The sequence below is a fragment of the Pezoporus occidentalis genome, unplaced genomic scaffold (genome assembly GCF_034315485.1).
Source record: "Pezoporus occidentalis ecotype Australia unplaced genomic scaffold, CSIRO_AGI_Poc_V1 ctg93, whole genome shotgun sequence".
NCBI classification, from domain to species: Eukaryota; Metazoa; Chordata; class Aves; order Psittaciformes; family Psittacidae; genus Pezoporus; species Pezoporus occidentalis.
Genome location: NW_026916294.1, coordinates 7,853,542 through 7,871,746, shown reverse-complemented (window position 1 = coordinate 7,871,746; position 18,205 = coordinate 7,853,542). Strand labels below are relative to the sequence as shown.

The following is an 18,205-nucleotide window of genomic DNA, read 5'->3' as shown; positions in this document are numbered from 1 at the left end:
TTAAAGATCCTGCAATTGATGACTGTGTTGGCAGTAGCTAACAGAAGCTTGTCATGAACAGTGTTTTCAGTCTTTGCTCCATGGTTTGGCTGTTCCTTGGGGAACAAAGTGGGTCCTATTGCCTGTTCCTGACCCTTGAGGGAGGTGAATGAGGGATGTGCTTCCTCACAGCCATCTGCACAGTAATTCTTATGAGGAATACCTGAAAAGTCCAAACAGAAATTTGATCAATGATCTCATTGCTGGTGTCCAGCAAACACTTTTGTGCGTAAATGACACCTGAGAGCATAATAGCCACTGAATACATCACAGTAAATACAATTTTAACAGTGGTCCACTAGCTGTTTTTTCCTTCAAAACAATTTATGACCCTCCCAAGCATGAAAGAGGCAATACTGCAAAACAAATGTTCTGCATAACCTCTCTGTTTTCATTGATTACAGAATTAATATACGTGACTAAAGAAAATACATGAAAAGAGCGTATAGCAGTAATTGAGCTTTCCTTAGAATTAATTTACTTTCTATTGCCCTATGCATTTGGGGAGCAAATACAGCAGAACTGCATGTACAGTACTTTTTGTTCAAAAGCAAAACAATTAAAGGAAAATTATGCTTAGAGATCTAGGATGAAGAAACAGGCTGAGAAAGTTGAGGCTGTTCAGCCTGGAGAAGAGAAAGCTGTGTGGAGACCTCATAGCAGCCTTCCAGTATCTGAAGGGGGCCTATAAGGATGCTGGAGAGGGACTCTTCATTAGGGACTGTAGTGATAGGACAAGGGGTAATGGGTTAAAACTTAAACGGGAAGTTTAGATTGGATATAAGGAGGAAGTTCTTTACTGTAAGGGTGGTGAGGCACTGGAATGGGTTGCCTAGGGAGGTTGTGAATGCTCCATCCCTGGCGGTGTTCAAGGCCAGGTTGGACAGAGCCTTGGGTGAGATGGTTTAGTGTGAGGTGTTCCTGCCCATGGCAGGGGGGTTGGAACTTGATGATCTTAAGGTCCTTTCCAACCCTAACTGTTCTGTGATATCAAAACCACCCACTTATTTCCTCTTGAACCATAACAAAGGTAAGGTATCGCTGACAGAAATGAAAGACCTTTGGTACAACAGTCTGTTACTCTAATCAGTCCTGTTTCTGCTTCGAAACAATACTGTTCTGGGAAAAAAAATACACTAAAGGTGTTGCTTTCAGCATTAACATGGTATCCTTTATCTGAATCCTGTCCTCTGATCAAGCTGGGTATATTTCCTTCATCATGTATCGTACTTACTAAACGAAAGACTATGTCCAGTGTGACATAATGACTAGGCTTCTTCTCTGGGTGCCCTGTATTCATGCACCTTTGCTGTTTCCCTATTTAATCCAGGATTTGCTGTGGTGGTGGAGGTCAGAGAGATGTCAGTATTCATAAAAAAATGAATTCAAAATGTGACAGCCTTAAAATCACGGCTAATCTTTTCAAGTACCTAGAACCCTCAGCTGGCTTCTGTGGTATTGAATTGGTTCAGGATGGCTCTGTAGGCTTACTTCTTGGTAAAACTGGGTCCTACAGCCACATGTGCTTACTTACCCTTCCCATATAACCTTTCTGGAGTGCTTGGGATTGAAAACTTGACCATGAATTACCGTTTGTGCATATGCAAACAAAACAGGCAGTGAATCTAGCGGTCCCAGGGAAGGCTTTAGTGTCTGTATGAATAGTATTCAGAAGCTTTCTGTGACCAGTAAGGGGTGCCTTAGATCTGATGAAGGACAAACTACATAATCATGGGTAGCTTGAATGAGGTTATAGATGTGTGGATGAAGAGGTAACGCTTAAGTTGTAAACCTAGAGTAAAACATACTGTGGCACCTGTGGACACATATCTGACTTCTGTGGAAGTTGCTTTGCTACTCTTGAGATGGTACTAAATCACCTTTAGTTTTGTATGATGTGTTCACAGGATGGAACCAAGTGATTTTCAGCTGCTGTTATGACATATGCACAAGGATGTAGCTAAATCTGCTTCAGGGATGGTGTTATGTTTTTATAGCTCTTTAAAATGGACTGTGTTATTTTGTTAAGACTTCATTCTTCATGTATGGTTAGTTTAATTGGCTTAAAATCAAAAGGCAATTCAGTGTTAACCTCCTCAGCGGTGCAGAAGGGCCAGAGTACTTCAGGGATTTCAATATATACTCTTAAGGTGTTTAAGTGCTTCAGCTTTTTTAGTTTTACATTAGAGGCTTGGGGGAAGCAAACTGTGCATCAGCCAAAAATGGTATTTTTCTCCTATTTCTCAGTTCATTTAAATAAATGTGTAGTAAAAATCTGTTACGGTCAGCACTTTCCATTTATGCTTTCAAGTTAAGGGACTAGATAAAATGCAGGCATACTTTTGTATGTCCTATAAACTGAAATGCTGGACTGAATATGGTTTTACTTATAAATAGTGTAAAAGCCAGCAAAAGTGTTTTACTGTATTTTATTACGCTAATGCTGTTGCCACCAGCTCTTGTCAGATGTTGTACTGTTCTAACCCTTGCTATAGTCTGCATAAAGCTGGTTTTCTTCTGCTCATTTCTGAGGTTTCTTGTAGTATTGCAAAATCAGTTTAACATCTGACCTTTTAGCCAGCAGACTGGAGAGCAGCCCTGCTGAGCTCATGCAGAAGAGCTTGATTGCTCTGTTGTATAGTTCAGTATTTTGGATATGCAGATGTTAGTGACTGAAGTATATTATCCATCTTGAACACCACTTGAATTTATGCTGAAGCTTTCAAGTTCTGTTCTTTGAATAGGTCTCACAGTAATTGAATTCTCATCTTGTGCACAAAAAGAAGCCATACCTTATGAGCAGTACTGAGAACAACCCTGATTGTTAAAATCGGCATAAGAAGGCTTTCAGGAAAAAAAGGGACATCCAACACCTGCAGCAATATTCAAGCTCTCCGGGTTCTGGTGGTTTATATATAGAAATGGATTCTATTACTGACCTAGGAATGAGAGGCGAGATGACAATATGCTGAGCTTTCAGTGTTATTGCACCTCCTGGAGATTTGTTGAAATTTTCCATTCCTCTTACCTGCCAGAGGTGTCTTCCAGTGTTCAGCTCTTTTTATGGAGCTGGTAAAGTTCCCGTGAGGGTGGTGGTAAATGAAAGAAGGCTCACAGAGAACAGATGTGTCACCAAGGAGTCAGACAAGGTCACCTATTGCAAGAACAAAGTGAAGAAAAATGTCCTCAAGTGTTAGTTCGGACCATCCCAAAGAAAGACCTTCAGCCTTCACATACGGAGTTTGGGGATTCCAGTGGACTTTTGCTGTACATTTTTCTGTCCCTTGTATAGGGACAACAGGAATACCCAATTTACTAGATGCTAACTGGAGGGAAATTGCCACTGTGGCCTGGCAAAACGGACACAACTATTGCTTTTTCCTACAATAAGAAAAATAGGCCTCAGAGACAAACTGAGATGGAAGAATATGAGCTTACAGAAGTGGAGTTGAAGTTACAAGTATTCTCTTAAAAAGTGTGGTCTTACAGAATACTGATAATAACAACCGACCTCTGGCTAACAGCCTAAAGTAAAACAGCGGTTTGAACTGAGGTCTTACATTGCTGAATTCCATTCAGCCGAGGACTGGTGAGAGAATTTCAAGTCTTCCTGGTTCAGCTGAACATCCAAGGGAGGTTTCTGTCCCCTTTGACAGGGCAGTAATTGGCTCCAGTGCTGTTGCCAGTGAAACAGCTGCTGTTGACTTCATGGGGATCTGCATTGTGCTCGCAAGATGAAAGTGTGGGTCAAGGTCAAAGTGGTCACCATCATGGCAGTTACTGAGGACAGATTAAAAATATTAAGAGGGTGGAAAGAAAAAAGCTTTTCTTGATCATGAACACCATTTTCTATGGCCTCTGTTTAATAGAAAACCTAAAATGAAATCCTTGAGCGTCTTGCTGTCAGAAGCAGAGCCACAATCCCATGCGAATATAGGTAAGACCTGTAGTTGCTCAGGACTTCTGTAGACCAGTCTTTGTGTCTCACAAGAAGGGGTGTTCTACAATGAATATAGTGTTTTTGAAGAGGTGGTCTAGATTCTTTTATTCTAATAATGGTTGAAAAGTTCTTCAGCAGTAAAGCACTTTCCCATCAAATGCATTGAAAAGAATGGGGCCAATCCAGAGTTCTTGCTAGGAAGTCATGAGATCTTCTTTGAACCTAACGGCAGTGTTTTCAAAAGGTCATAAATTCCTAACTGCTACTGATGCTCAGTTATACCTTCTGTATATGCTACCCCTTCCATAGAAGGCTGTTCTCTTCACATGTATTTTCTGTTAATCTTTGCTCAGGTTTTTAACTCCACAAAATGACTCCTCAAGAAGTTTTGTGCTGAATTTACCTGACACAAATGATCCTGTCATCAGGCAGCACTCACAGCTCCTGAGGTCTGACTGGCAGAAACACGCTCTCCAATTGAGTTCTGCCAGTGGTATTTGTATATGACGAATAAGACCTGGAAAGAGAAGAGATTCAGGCAAGACAATGTGATAAATCCTTCTGCAGAGACGTAAATGATTTATTATATTATTATCAATTATTAATAGTGTTTCATCAGATGGACTTGAAAAGCTTCAGCACATTATTGTAGACACTGCACCCTTTTGAGTGACTCCAGGTGTGATAAAAGGAAAATAACAAGGTAGAAAACAGACCTGACTGTATAGGGGCTCAAAGTCTCTGAGGGTCACAGAAGGATGGAGCAGGGGCCTCTGGAGTGTCCTTGGCATCATCAGGAGGCACACATTGTGTCCCACATGTATGTGTACACACAGAGCTCAGCTTTTTCTAGAGAACATTCCTCAAAACTCCTAACTGAAAATACAGCTTATTTTGTGACTTCCCATGCAGCCTCACTTCACGTTGATAACATCGTCTCTCCCTGCTCGCCTAACCCTCTATATCATTTTCGTCTAACCTTTCTTGAGGCCGGTGCTCTGATACAATTCATCTTTTCCCTTTCATTCATGCCTTGCATAAACAGTTTAGGTTTTCAAAGATGCGTGGGGCAGGCTGTTGTGAAGATAAACATTTCAAGGTCTTTGGAGACTCGAGCACTTCTGCATCACAGTTAACAGTTTGGCTTCTTTAGAAAAGGGTTTCCCAAGTCTGAACAAGTTTTATTTCTCCAGTGAAAGCTGAGATTTTTGAAGGCAGCTTAAAGTTTTTCCCTCCCCTCCTATGCTAATTCTTCATATTTTCTTGCTAAGGCAAGAGCTTCCTGCTTTCTAAAATCTAAAATTATATCTATTAATTACATATAATAAATATATTAGATATGTGTCTAATATATGTGTCTTGGCTGGAACAATATTCTGCTTGGTTCTTTGATAACATTCTGATGGTCAGGTGTAGTGTAAAATGCTGGTTTTCAGTTAATACTTGCGGCACTTGCTTTCTCTTTTCTTGGCTCTTTTGTCAGCTGAGGTGCTGAGCCTGGATTACCAGTGGTAGAAGAATAATACGGGGTATAAAAACTCTCATGGAGTTTCCTGTCATGAATTTCAAAACATGTTTTTATGCTTTGAACTGTTTTTTTTCAGTAATTTTTTAGCTCTCCAAGCAGAGCACAATGAAAGACCCAGCTCCTTTTGTGAGCTACAGAATAGGGAAAGTCACTGCGGGAATGGTATTTGCTACTCCCAGTGGCGGGAGTCAGTGGCTTACATACCCTGGGGAGTTTTTGTGTGCTGATGAAGGTGCGTTATCTTAGATGCTTTGTGTATAAAAGCTCCAAAGCCTTGGCAGAAATGGGTAGTTTTTTTATGCAGATTCTAAATAAATTAAATATATATGCATATATAAAATGAAGGGAAATGACACATGTTTGCAAAAAAATAGCATATCATTCTACAAGTCAGTTTGCAGAAAATTTTGGAAGAAAGGAATTTCCATCTTTGTTTAATGATTTGCTTATGGCAAGATATGTGCGCGTGTGTGTGTGTGGAGTCAAAACACTTTGGTTTTTGACCTTTTATGGAGCAAAAGCTTAGCAACTAAAAAACCCATATTTATCCCTCTCTTCTGATAAAATGAACAGGGGTTTTTTGGTTTTCTACAGCTTGGAACAGATATTTGGCAGGTACCTGTTGTAGCCTGTACAAGTGCGTGCGTGAGCCAGCTGTGATAGTCAAACTGAGTTTTAAAGCATGAGAAGGGCTTGAGGGGAGGGGCCCAGCGCTGATGCTACTACTACCTGGTGAAATTCCTTTGTATATGGAAGGTCAGTAATCTTATCCTCATTTTGAAAACAGAGAAATAGGTGGCAGAGTCAAAAGTAACTTTTGCGTACACACAAATAGATTGGTTTTCATCATCTGAATCCTTTACTTAATAAAGCACAAACTTTTTGGTATTCCCAGCAAACACAGAATTGCCTCAATGGATTTTTGCACAGTGTGAACTCTTGTTTGTAGGAGGAAAAAGGGTAAAGAAAAAAAGGCACTAAAAGTTTTCCTCGTGCAGAAGGCTTTGTGGGTGGATATGTTAGGCTAGACTGTGCTGTTAAGAGATCAAGATGAAAACAAAAGCAATTCTGTCTGAAGTAGTCCACCTTGAAAGAAATAATGTAAAATCAGCATTTGTGATCAAAATTTTCTTCTCTTAATGTTCAGGTTCTAGACATCAGGGATACCTATTTTTAATATTACTTTTGTCCAGATTTTTGCATTCATATAATGCATTATTTAAGAGGAAAGAAAGTTGTTCTCTTGCTTAAGAAGTTGGGTATTTTTGGTGGGGGTTTTTGTGTACATTTTGGTTTGGTTTGTTTTGTTTTTTTAGCTAAGGAGTAAATCCAAAAGGCAAAAATTCGTGTTCTTAAGAATATCACCCCAAAGTATTTGAAAGTCCAAAGGAAGCGGATGCTGAAGCTCAGCTGTAAACCCAAACAAATCATCTGGGAGGGCTAGTAATAAGCTTTTTGGTGGGAACAGTTGGACTTGATGATCTTAATGGTCTTTTACAACCTAGTTGGTTCTATATTTAAACACATTCAGAGTGAATATTATTTTTTGTCCTGTTTATTAAAGTCCAGTTTTATATATTTTAAAGCTGGATAGACTTCAGACTTGTTTTAGGATATGTTGAAATATTCTTTTCACATATAACTATACACCATTGCGACTCCTTAAGGATGAAAATCCATTTAAGCTTTTGTAAAAGACCTCTCCTGTTTTTCAAACTGTTTCATGAATTGCAAGCAAATACACAATCAGTTAAATTTCTTTCAAGTCATACTCTTATTTTTTGATGAAATAGTGAAACTTGTGGAATAGCTTTGTCTAGATGTGCTTCCTAGTGAAGAAGGGGACAATTTTATCATGGATTAAAATGAGGCTTGACTCAAAATCCAGTGCTGTAACCACTGCAAAAGAGTTTTCTGTATTGTGTGGTGAGTTTGCTTCCCACTAAACTAAGTTATTGTAGATGTACAGGCCAATAGAAAGAAGGGTTATTTTAAACATCAAATCAGAACGACTTCTCTACGTTTCCAGTCATTTTGGTGTATTTTAGGTAACCAGCTTAGAAAAAGTCAGGGAAGAGAATAACAGACATTAATTTATGAGTTTTCTGCAGTGTTAGGTTTTTCATTGATACATCATACCCATGTGTTCAAATGTCAAAATAGAGCTCAGCTATTAGAATTGGTTATAGTTTGTATTTTTGATTGGTATTAATAGGCTGTTCTACTATCCCTTATGGCTGTAATGGCTTCTCAACTGAATTTTAGTGCAAATTAAAACAAAAATGGAATCAATGCAATCAATACATTTGTGGGCTGAACTATGTTGATTGTTCAGCATGATGCTGTCTTTATATGGGCAGTTTCCTCTCCTGGGTTTTGATGATCATCATGATAATAAATGTAATCTTCTGTTGATACACATTTACACACTGGGCCTGATTCTGCACTCCTAAAAATGTATGCCTTTTCTAAGGCTAAAATTTTTAGTATTATTTTATCATTTTATAAATTACTGAACTGCCTTTTGTGCTTTCTGCTTCTTTTAGGGAGCAGGAATAATACATAAAAACTCAGGTAAACCTAAACCAGTAAAGAAATTGGTACACTTTTTCAGTCCTGCTCTTTCTTAACAGGTTTTTTTTTCTTTTAAGCATTGCAAGACACTACACCCACTGGGGACAGAGGTTAAAAGAAAGCTGGTGTTGTGCATGGAGAGAACTACATTATTTAATATAGACCTGTTTCAGGTAGTACATGTTTATAGACAAATTAGCCAAATTGTTGTTTCAATATGTGTTGAGTTGATAGCTTGGAGTGTAGTCAGCTCCTGATCAGAAATGAGTTACTTCTCCTCTTAGTGAGGATCCACTACTTTTTATTCTGTGAGCCGTTGTATGTACTTTATACATATTCTTCGTTGTAATCTCCTTTTTCTGTTCCTTTTGAAAACCTGTTGATCTCTAATGGAGTATTTTTATAAAGCTGATGGAACTTGGGTGTGGAGCAGTCACTTCAGCTGCACCTTCCTGCCAAAACCAGCCAGTGCTTGTTCTGACTCTTCCACCCACTCTGTCTTCAAAAGCCTGGGACATTCAAGGCCAGGCTGGGTGTGGTTCTGGGCAGCCTAATCTAGTTGAAGATGTCCCTGCTCATGGCAGGGGGTTGAACTAGATGACCTTTGAAGGTGCCTTCCAAGACAAACTATTCTCTGATCCCATGATCTGTGTGGAACGTGTCCACGCTCGTGTCAGGCCAGCAAACGCCATCTGGACGGAAGGCACTAAGGCTTTCTCTGAGTAATGAGGTTGTGCCTCGGGAGTGAAGTGCAGCAGAAATGTGCCACTTTATAATTTACTTACTTGCACTTTTCTGGACTCAGTGAAACTGGCTAAAAAAATAAGAAAGTGTAAGACATATGGAAAATACCTACTGAAATCCATAGAGCTTTTCTGTATAAGTGTTCATAGCAGAGAGACTCTCGGTTTAGGCTCTTTGTGACAAGCATTATCATAGTAAAATAACCTGGATCCTTCTGATCCGTGAATATTAGAGGCTGTATTTGTGAGTTCAATGGAGAAGCTGCATGGAGAGCCTGTGTGGTGAGTCTCTAGGACTTGGAAGTTCTGTGTATCCTGTTATATAAATGACACATGGTCTGATGGTATTTTTAACAACAAAAGGACATAACTGTGTTAGCTGAGGTTGCCTAAATTATAAGAATACTTTGCAAATAGCATTGAAGATAGAGTGAAGAGAGAAAGTGCCATTTCTAGATATCACGTAAGTAGTGTTATTACAATATCCATATGAACACTAGAAGTGGGTGATCTGAGTAATACATTTGTTGAAGATACGTGCTATTTCCTCCCCAATGTTCATCTCTTTAGAGACATTAACAGACACCAGTCCTCTACTTCCTCTAAAGGCAATAGACCAAGCAGACAAAAGAAGCCTCAGCCTGTTCTAGAGCCCATCTGCTATTTCAGAGCTTGCTGCTTTTCTTTCCATCCTTCCAAAGCAGTGGAGAGACAGAAAACATTAAGCAGCATGGAATGGGCTGCAAATCCTCCTGTGCTTTTTTTATACCGTGCACTGGAGAGGTAAAGATTTCTTGCTGCCGTTCCGTCAGCTGTAAACCAGAGAAGACCATCTTCTTTTTCATCCTTATGTGGTCATAAAGCAATTCACAGGATCATACCCACAGGGAGATTAAAAGCAATTTGGTCACTCTAAATCAAGAAGAGTAAATGAAGGGGAAATGCTGTGTTTGAGCAAAGATGTGGAAGCTACCAGGCAAAACCCGGCAGTTGAGGACCAGCAGAGGGTCTCCATGCCTGGAAGAAGATGCTTTAATTAAGGTGACAGACTTAGTGTCTGGCTGGATACATAATTAAAAGATAATATCATTTAAAATGGAATCATAAAATTAAATAGTAGATTTTTTTAATTACTTTAGGACCAAGTTAGTACTTGATACCCCATAGATACGTGTCTAAGATACTGATAACTGAGCTTGCCATGCAGAAAAGATGCACCCTGCGTCTATGATAAGTACAGGTAAAACCCCCTCAGATGTAGTTATTTTCTACTGAGAGGGAAAGGAGCTCTTCTGCTGATGGCAATTGTACTCAAATACCTTTTACCCTGGTGGGTAGTTTACTGGGTTACAGCTTTGCCGGCTGCTATGCAGTTATCAGAATGAAGCAATTCAGAGGAATTTAAGGAAAACATGGATAATTTTATGTGTTCTGCTTGTTTTCTTGCCCACTCAACCTACCCACAAGGCAGTTCCACAAGTGAGGTGACATCTGTTTAAGAGTAAAAACAGGATTAAACATTGCTTGGACCTGGGCTTGGTGGGCCCCTCACTGAGAAGAAGCTGTTGCTGTCCCTCTGTCTGGAGCTGACATTCTCGTAGAATCCCAGACTGGTTTGGGTTGGAAGGGACATTAAAGCACATCCAGTTCCAACTCCCTGCCATGGGCAGGGACACCTTCGACTAGAGCAGGTTGCTCCAAGCCCCATCCAACCTGGCCTTGAACACTGCCAGGGATGGGGCAGCCAAAGCTTCTCTGGGCACCCTGTGCCAGGGCCTCAGCACCCTCACAGGGAAGAATTTCTTCCTAATGTCTCATCTCAATCTCCCCTCTGTTAGGTTAAAGCCATTCCCCCTTGTCTTGTCCCTACAGGCCCTTGTCAAAAGCCCCTCTCCAGCTTTCTTGTTGGCCCCTTTAGGCACTGGAAGCTGCTTTAAGGTCTCTCCAGGCTGAACAAACCCAGCTCTCTCAGCCTGTCTCCAGAGCAGTGGAGACATAGCTTCATCCCTCAGAGCACCTCCGTGTCCTCCTCTGGACTCATTCTTACAGGAGCTTCTTTCAGAGGTTTTCTTCCTGGTCTAGCCATGCACTTGGCAGACAAAAGGCAGTTTTCTCCAGGCTCATTGTATATGTCTCTTGCTTCATAGAATAGAATCACAGAATAGTTAGGGTTGGAAAGGACCTTAAGATCATCAAGTTCCAACCCCCCTGCCATGGGCAGGGACACCTCACACTAAACCATGTCACACAAGGCTCTGTTGAACCTGGTCTTGAACACTGCCAGGGATGGAGCATTCACAACTTCCCTGGGCAACCCATTCCAGTGCCTCACCACACTCACAGTAAAAAATTTCCTCCTTATATCCAATCTAAACTTCCCCTGTTTAAGTTTTAACCCGTTACCCCTTGTCCTATCACTACAGTCCTTAATAAAGAGTCCCTCCCCAGCATCCTTATAGGCCCCCTTCAGATACTGGAAGGCTGCTATGAGGTCTCCACGCAGCCTTCTCTTTTCCAGGCTGAACAGCCCCAACTTCCTCAGCCTATCTTCATACGGGAGCTGCTCCAGTTCCCTGATCATCCTTGTGGCCCTTCTCTGGACTTGTTCCAACAGTTCCATGTCCTTTTTATGTCGAGGACACCAGAACTGCACATAGTACTCCAGGTGAGGTCTCACAAGAGCAGAGCAGAGGGGCAGGATCACCTCCTTTGACCTACTGGTCACGCTCCTTTTGATGCAGCCCAGGATACAGTTGGCGCTTTCTGGGCTGGAAGCACACACCGGTGACTCATGTTCAGTTTCTCATCCAGCTTTATCATAGGGTACCTGCAGCTTGTCATCTTTCAGGGACTTACCCTACTTTAAAAAAAAAAAAAAAAAATTAAAAATCCAACAACAAAAAACAATACCAAAACAAACCCCCAAAAATTGTTTTGCTTTTGCATCTGTAGGAAAAGGCTAATGCCCTCCTTGTTATGTCTTAGGAAATGATATAATCTGGGCATGATGTCTCAGTAAATTCTTCCTGTTGTGCTGTCTAATCCAAACAGTGTGTGCCATCCGCGTTAATGCACCTTAGGGTATAATCCTTTGTCTGTAGTTCTGGATATAGCTGGTGACCAGCATAAGTTAAAAATAAATCTCATTATTTTGCTCTAGATAGAAGGCTTGCTAGATCTCAGTTGACAAATAGAGTTTTAAAATAAGCTGTGGGAAATGCCGAGCTGTGACTCGTCTGAAAGATGTACTCCTTACTGCAGCGCACAATGCTGCTTTGCTTCTGTGTGTCTGGGACATGTTAAGACAGAAGCACATTTTAGTGGTTCGGTGGCTCAAATATTTGAGGGGTGCGTGAGAAACAAACCTTGCAAGTCCAGATCCAGGCTTCCTTCCCCCTTTACTCCAACCTACTCCAGTCCTTCCCTAATAGTCATCATTCTTAAACTGATGTGGTCATTTTCTTTCTTAGATCTGATAGATTTTACCTCTCGCATAATTGTTTGTCTCAAGACAGTTTCTCCAAGCAGAGAGCCACTTTGTTCCACCTCCCTCTGACAAAATCCTTCACTTCTCAAAACATCTCGAGGCAGTTTCCCCATCAGCTTGTTCCTCCCCATAAAAGGTTGCTGGAGAGCAGTTGCAGTGTAGCCGTTCTCCATTCTCTTGCCATTTGAAACAGGACTTTTTTTATCTTACATATAAAAAATTAGGCTAGGATTGCTTGAGCAGAAAAAGATTCCTAACAGCACCATGTTAAATCTGGTTTTCTATTCAGTAAGATAAATACAGACCATATTGCATGTTAACTGTGTTTAATACTGATTCTTCATGGGTCTGGGGTTTATCTATTAAGATGGCATTGTACCGTGAAACATCCTTGTCAATAATTGAAGTAAATCAAGTTTAAGTAGTCGATTTAGTTTGGTTTTAGATTGTCTAAGCAGGGGAGTACACGTTTTCAGTCCCAGGAAGAATGATATATTATAAGCTTTAAAGGACTCATCAACTCAAGGTTAGGTAGGAAACTGTTTATCATGTTTTACCAGGAACAGAAAGATTACATGGGAGATAGCGAAACTGAGTGTGTTATGTGCTTTCAGCGTAAAAAGAGAGGGAAACACTAGTCAGTCATGATTTAGGAGTGAACTGCTATGGAATAAATTTTCCAGCTGTTGCAGCTGGCATTGCATCTAAATCTGGGATCGAGCATATTTAACCCTAATGATCCTGGCTAGTACCCAACCCTGAGGAGCAGAACTTGGGAGTGTTGGGTGATGAGAAGCTCCCCACAACTTGGCTTCAGTGCGTGCTTGAGCCCAGAAGCCAACCATGTCCTGGGCTGCATCCCCAGCAGCGTGACCAGCAGGACAAGGGGTGTGCTGAGGCCCTGCCACAGGGTGCCCAGAGAAGCTGTGGCTGCCCCATCCCTGGCAGTGTTCAAGGCCAGGCTGGACGAGGCTTGGAGCAGCCTGGTCTGGTGGAAGGTGTCCCTGCCTGTGGCAGGGGTTGGAACTGGGTGAGCTTTAAGGTCCCTTCCAACCCAGTCAGACTGTGATTCTATGATAATAAATCAGCTCTTCCTGGGGTGTGGCAGAACGGTCAGATCACAGCTTCCTTTTCTCCTGCTCTCAGCTCTGAGCCCATTCCCTCCAGCACACCAAATGTAGTGCAGGTCAGAAACACCAGCTTCTGTCATGTTGCAAGAGATATCCCTGCTTGACACAAGGGGTTAATGTCACCTTGCTTCAGTGTGTCTTCAGTAAGGGAAAAACTGGTTTTTTACAGTCTGAATATGACACTGGATGGCATGCTAAAAAGATACTACTATCTCAGCAAAAAATAGTTTGGGAAGTTTGAAGTCTGTTAGGTTGGCATTTAATTTTTGCTATTAAGCAGTGGAAGAAGGGGCTAACTGAAAAAGGGGAAGGAAAGTATTACTCAAACATTCTTCCCTTGGCTTCTGAGAAAAAATGTCCTTATCTTTTCATGAAGTGTATCCGGCAGCAGTGATTTGGCATTGCCATACTGAAAACGTATGGGTGCCTCCTCATTCATTAACACTTGGAAAATTCTTTATGAGAACCGTAACTTGGAGCACTGTGGGAAATAAATTAGACCTAAATTGTTACATCCTCTAGATTTTAATTTTATGATCATATGCTCTTAGCAATTTGGGGAAGATTATGGGGTCACCTCTCACATTCTCTAGATGGATCTTTGTGTAGGGAGAAGGTTACTCGATTCTCCTACGTGGTGTTTGGAACCTCAGGCTAACAGCCCCAGTTTTGTGAAGGACCACAGCAAACCAAGCAGAGACCTTGTACTGGTAATTTGTAGCATCTACAAAATTGAAGTCTGATTCACCACTTACTCATGTCAGGGCTTCTCATCAGTTGCAATAAACCAGGGCGAGCATTTCTCTCATCAAAGATGAATTTTCATGTTGTTTTGTTTGGTTTGGTGGGTTGTTGTTTTTTTTTTCTTTTATTATTTCCTTAAACAAAGAACATGATGTTTGGGAGGTTAAAAAAAGGCATCCTGTTAATTTTGTCCTTTAGATTGTCTGTCAGAATGAACTCAGTAAGTGCTTGGGAACTTGTCGATGCCTCTAGCTCCAACATGCTATTTCCTTAAAATATTCATATCTGTAAGATACCTTGTTACAGGCCAACAATATGCAGAGCAACTCAAGAGTCTCACCTGCTCCTTAGTCTCAAGAGGTCTTAGCAGCCCTCCTTTTCTCAGCAAAAGCCCAGGCTGCTCAGGTGTACTGCAGCAGTGAAATCAGCTTGTTGTATATGGCTGGTACAGGGTTAAACTGAAGAGGTGCAGCTGATGTAAATGAAAACAGCCTCTTTCCATTACTAACCTGGGAAATTACTCTTTTTCCAGTGGGCAACCAGTGTACAGTGAATAAGGAGGAATGTGATGAGCAGGAAGAAACATAATCTTTTCTTTCATCTTGATTCCCCTTTGGAAAGTGCAAAAGCTACTGAGGTGATTTGTTGCTCGGGATCCACTCCCATGTTTTTCAGAATGATTTAAAGCAGCAAAGTGGGGGTTGAATATAAATGTGCTCCTACTATCATCTTGAGACAGAACCTTCCTCACATGTAAGCAGGCTTTGTTTCACATCTTAGCCATCATCTTCCTTAAGACAGCAAGCAACTCAATGCCTTGTAAAAGTTTTAATAGATCAGAAACCTGCACTAAGGTGCAAGCTCTGCTGGGCCACTGGAGAAACAATGATATTAATAGACTAAAACCCCTCCACCTCCTTCCTAATGAGGTGACTTCAGTAAGACTTGTAATCCTTATCTGGGCAATTAGTTTTAGGCATGTAAATATTTTCCCAGGGGTATAAGCCCCTTGCATGCCTGTGCATGACAGTCAGGGACTCACTGGGTCAGGGCCTGGGTGGTTGAGGTGTTCACCACAGAGGCCTGGGAGAGAAGTTAAGGATGAGACTTGCAGGCAGCATGCCAGCTCTTTCCAACCCTGAAATATCTCTTTTTCCCAGGAGGGGTAGAATCAGCCAATATCCACAGGTGGGAACAAGCCTCATGGCTCTCCATGCACAGGGTATAAACTGCAGTGCTCCTCCGTGTGATGGAAGGAACTGGTGAGCAACATGTGAACTCCGAGACTGGGCTGAATATTTCTGTTTTTCCTTTATTAAAAAAGGCCACTGAAGTAATAGGATCACAAAATCCCAGGTTGGAAATGGCCTCAGGGATCATGTGGTTCAACCTTTCTAGGCAAAGCACGACCTAGACAAGATGTCCCAGCATCCTATCCAGCCAAATCTTTTGTGTCCGACGTTGGGGAATCACCGCTTGACTGAAAAGGTTATTGCAGTAGTTGATTGTTCTCATTGTGAAAAATTTTCCTCTTGCATCCAGTCAGGTTCTCCCCAGGCATAACTTGTACCCATCATCCCTGTTGTTTTCCATGTGACTCCTTGTAAAAAGGGTGTCTCTGTCTTCTTTGTAGCCACCCTTTATGTACAGGAACATGGTGATAAGGTCTCCCCTGGGCCTTCTTTTCTTAAGGCTGAACAAGCTCAGCTCTCTCAGCCTTTCCTCATGCATAGTCCATAATAAGATTCTCACAGACTTCAGTGGGTCTTGCAGGGAGCCCATACTTTCCTCCTTTACCTTTTTTTAAATCCTGTAATATTTATTCCAAAGAGGTTCAACCAAAGTACCAAAGTTTAATAGCAACATTTGGTTTCATGTGGGCATTTCTACCTGGAGCTCAGTAAAACTGATTACAACTTGCAGCAAGAAAACAGAAAAAAAAGGACTTTCTGACTTCCTTATGTATCAGTGCTTTAAAAAACCAGAGTAATTTCTGCTTCACAAACATGCTGAATGAAATGCATGTCTCATTTATCACTTAAATAGTAATAACAGCGTCCGCTGCATGCTGCAGGCTGGATTCTGACATGGGTGGATTGACAGTGTTCACTCAGCGGAAGCAAAAAACAGATCAATAACAAAATGTAGCCTGGGGGGCTGCAGGTGTGACAAGTCAACCATGATTTCAGAGTCTTGCTGGGACCCTTATTAAACTCATTTGTACATTTGAAAACAACAGTTGCCTCGGTGGGTTAAAGGTAGCTGTGAGTATTGGTCTGAGGAAGGCTTGAATTCTCTTTGCGTCCCAGAGGAACACGGCTGCTCAAGAGCAGCCTGATGCTCTTTTGGAAGAGCAAGCAGCAAATCTAAAACGTAAAATACTTAAAAGGCAAGGTTTTGTTTCATTTTGTTTCCTCTGCGTAACGGTTTATTTGCCAGGGATGGTATGGGTGAGCACTTTGTGAGGCAGGAAGGAAAATTATGTTTACCTGTCCTCTCCTTCTTCTCCTCCTCTCCACTTACTCCCCACTAAGTGATGGCAAAGAACCACCTGGGTGAAGGAAATAGTTTGTTCCTTCTCGCTATTTTGCTGGAGGAAGTGATAATGAGAGAGTGCCTTGCCTTGTTTCCTGCCGAACCCAGGAGCTGCAGGACTGCAGAGGTGTCGGGAGAAAAAAATTTGCTCTCTTAGGGCAGCAGTGACTCAGGTTTCCACTTTCTCCCTTGTTAGGGCTGTGTCTCAGGTGTGCTGCTGGGCAAGTGACCATGCTTAGGCCATGGCTGCTGCCTTTTGCCAAGAGGTGTCCCTAAGGTGACAAGGTGAGTCACAGGTCTTAGAGAATTGCAGAATATCTCAAGTTGGAAGGGACCCATGTGGATCATTGAGTCCATATCCCTGCTCCTCACAGGGCTACCTAAAAGTAAACCATATGACTAAAAGTGTGGCTCAGATGCTCCTTGAGCTTCGACAGGCTTGTTGCTGAGACCGTTACTTTCGGGAGCCTGTTCTGGTGGCCAAACTCTCAGTGGAGAACCTCTTCCCAATGTTCCATCTAAACTTCCCCAAACAGAGCTTCATTCCATTTCCACATGTCCTGTTGCTGGTCACCAGAGAGAAGACCATATAAATGTTTTGCTCATCTTTCAGGCTAGACAAGGAGGAGTGTCACTCATCTGAAGCTCAGCCAAGGTGACTTGGCTTCTAGGGTTGAACACTGGGTACATATTCTTATTTTCATTAGACCTCATCCCTGTGCAGGCAGAGGGCTGGAGGAAAGGGAATGTGAGGAAAGGCTGAGTGAGTTTGGGTTGTTCAGCCCAAAGGCTGAGTGAGTTTAGATTGTTCAGCCTGGAGAAGAAAAGGCTCCAGGGAGACCTTATTTTGGACCTTATTTCAGTTCTTAAAAGAGGCTTATGAGAAAGATGGGGAAGAGACTTTAGCGAGGCCTGTTGTAATATGACGAGGGGTTTTATTACACTAAAAGAGGGGATATTCAGGCTGGATGTGAGGAAAAGGTTCTTTACACTGAGGGTGGTAAAACACTGGCATAAGTTGTCCAGAGAGGTGGTGGATGCATCATCCCTGGAGACATCCAAGGCCAGGCTGGACATGGTTCTCAGCAACCTGATCCAGTTGAAGGCATCCCTGCTCATTTCAGGGGGTTTGGACTAGATGAGCTTTTGAAGGTCTCTTCCAATATGAACTATGCCATGATTCTAGGAGCAGCTCAGGGAGATGGCGAAGCGCTGGCAGAGGCACTTGTGTGGGCTCATGTTCCTTGAATGAAAGTGTCTCACCCTTCTGGAAACGCTGCTGTAGTGTCTGACACTCAGCATGCTAAAACGAAACATGGGCTGCTCTGAAATGCCTCCCTCGAGCAGGCTGATGGGGAAGGGTGATGACCTCGCTTTCACATGCTGCTTTTTGCAATCACTTTTTTCTTTCTTTTTTTTTCAATGCACAAGAATAACGAGTGACTCTCAGTAAATAATTTACTCAGTATTAGCTCCTTGCTGGAT

General features: G+C 41.9%; 1 protein-coding gene and 1 long non-coding RNA gene across 2 annotated transcripts in view; one reads left to right on the top strand and one right to left on the bottom strand.

The window, feature by feature from the left end:
* DZANK1 (double zinc ribbon and ankyrin repeat domains 1) overlaps nucleotides 1-11,395 on the bottom strand; it is a 498,878-nt gene extending 487,483 nt beyond the window's left edge. Inside the window, 1 exon segment of the mRNA XM_062605957.1 lies at nucleotides 11,089-11,395. The gene's annotated coding sequence lies outside the window, so the exon portion shown is untranslated.
* The window catches only part of LOC134157223 (uncharacterized), a 182,903-nt gene extending 165,894 nt beyond the window's left edge, over nucleotides 1-17,009 (top strand). Inside the window, exon 3 of the long non-coding RNA XR_009962233.1 lies at nucleotides 16,917-17,009. This is a non-coding gene — a long non-coding RNA (uncharacterized LOC134157223). The remainder of the gene's footprint in view (nucleotides 1-16,916) is intronic.
* Nucleotides 17,010-18,205: the final 1,196 nt, after the last annotated feature.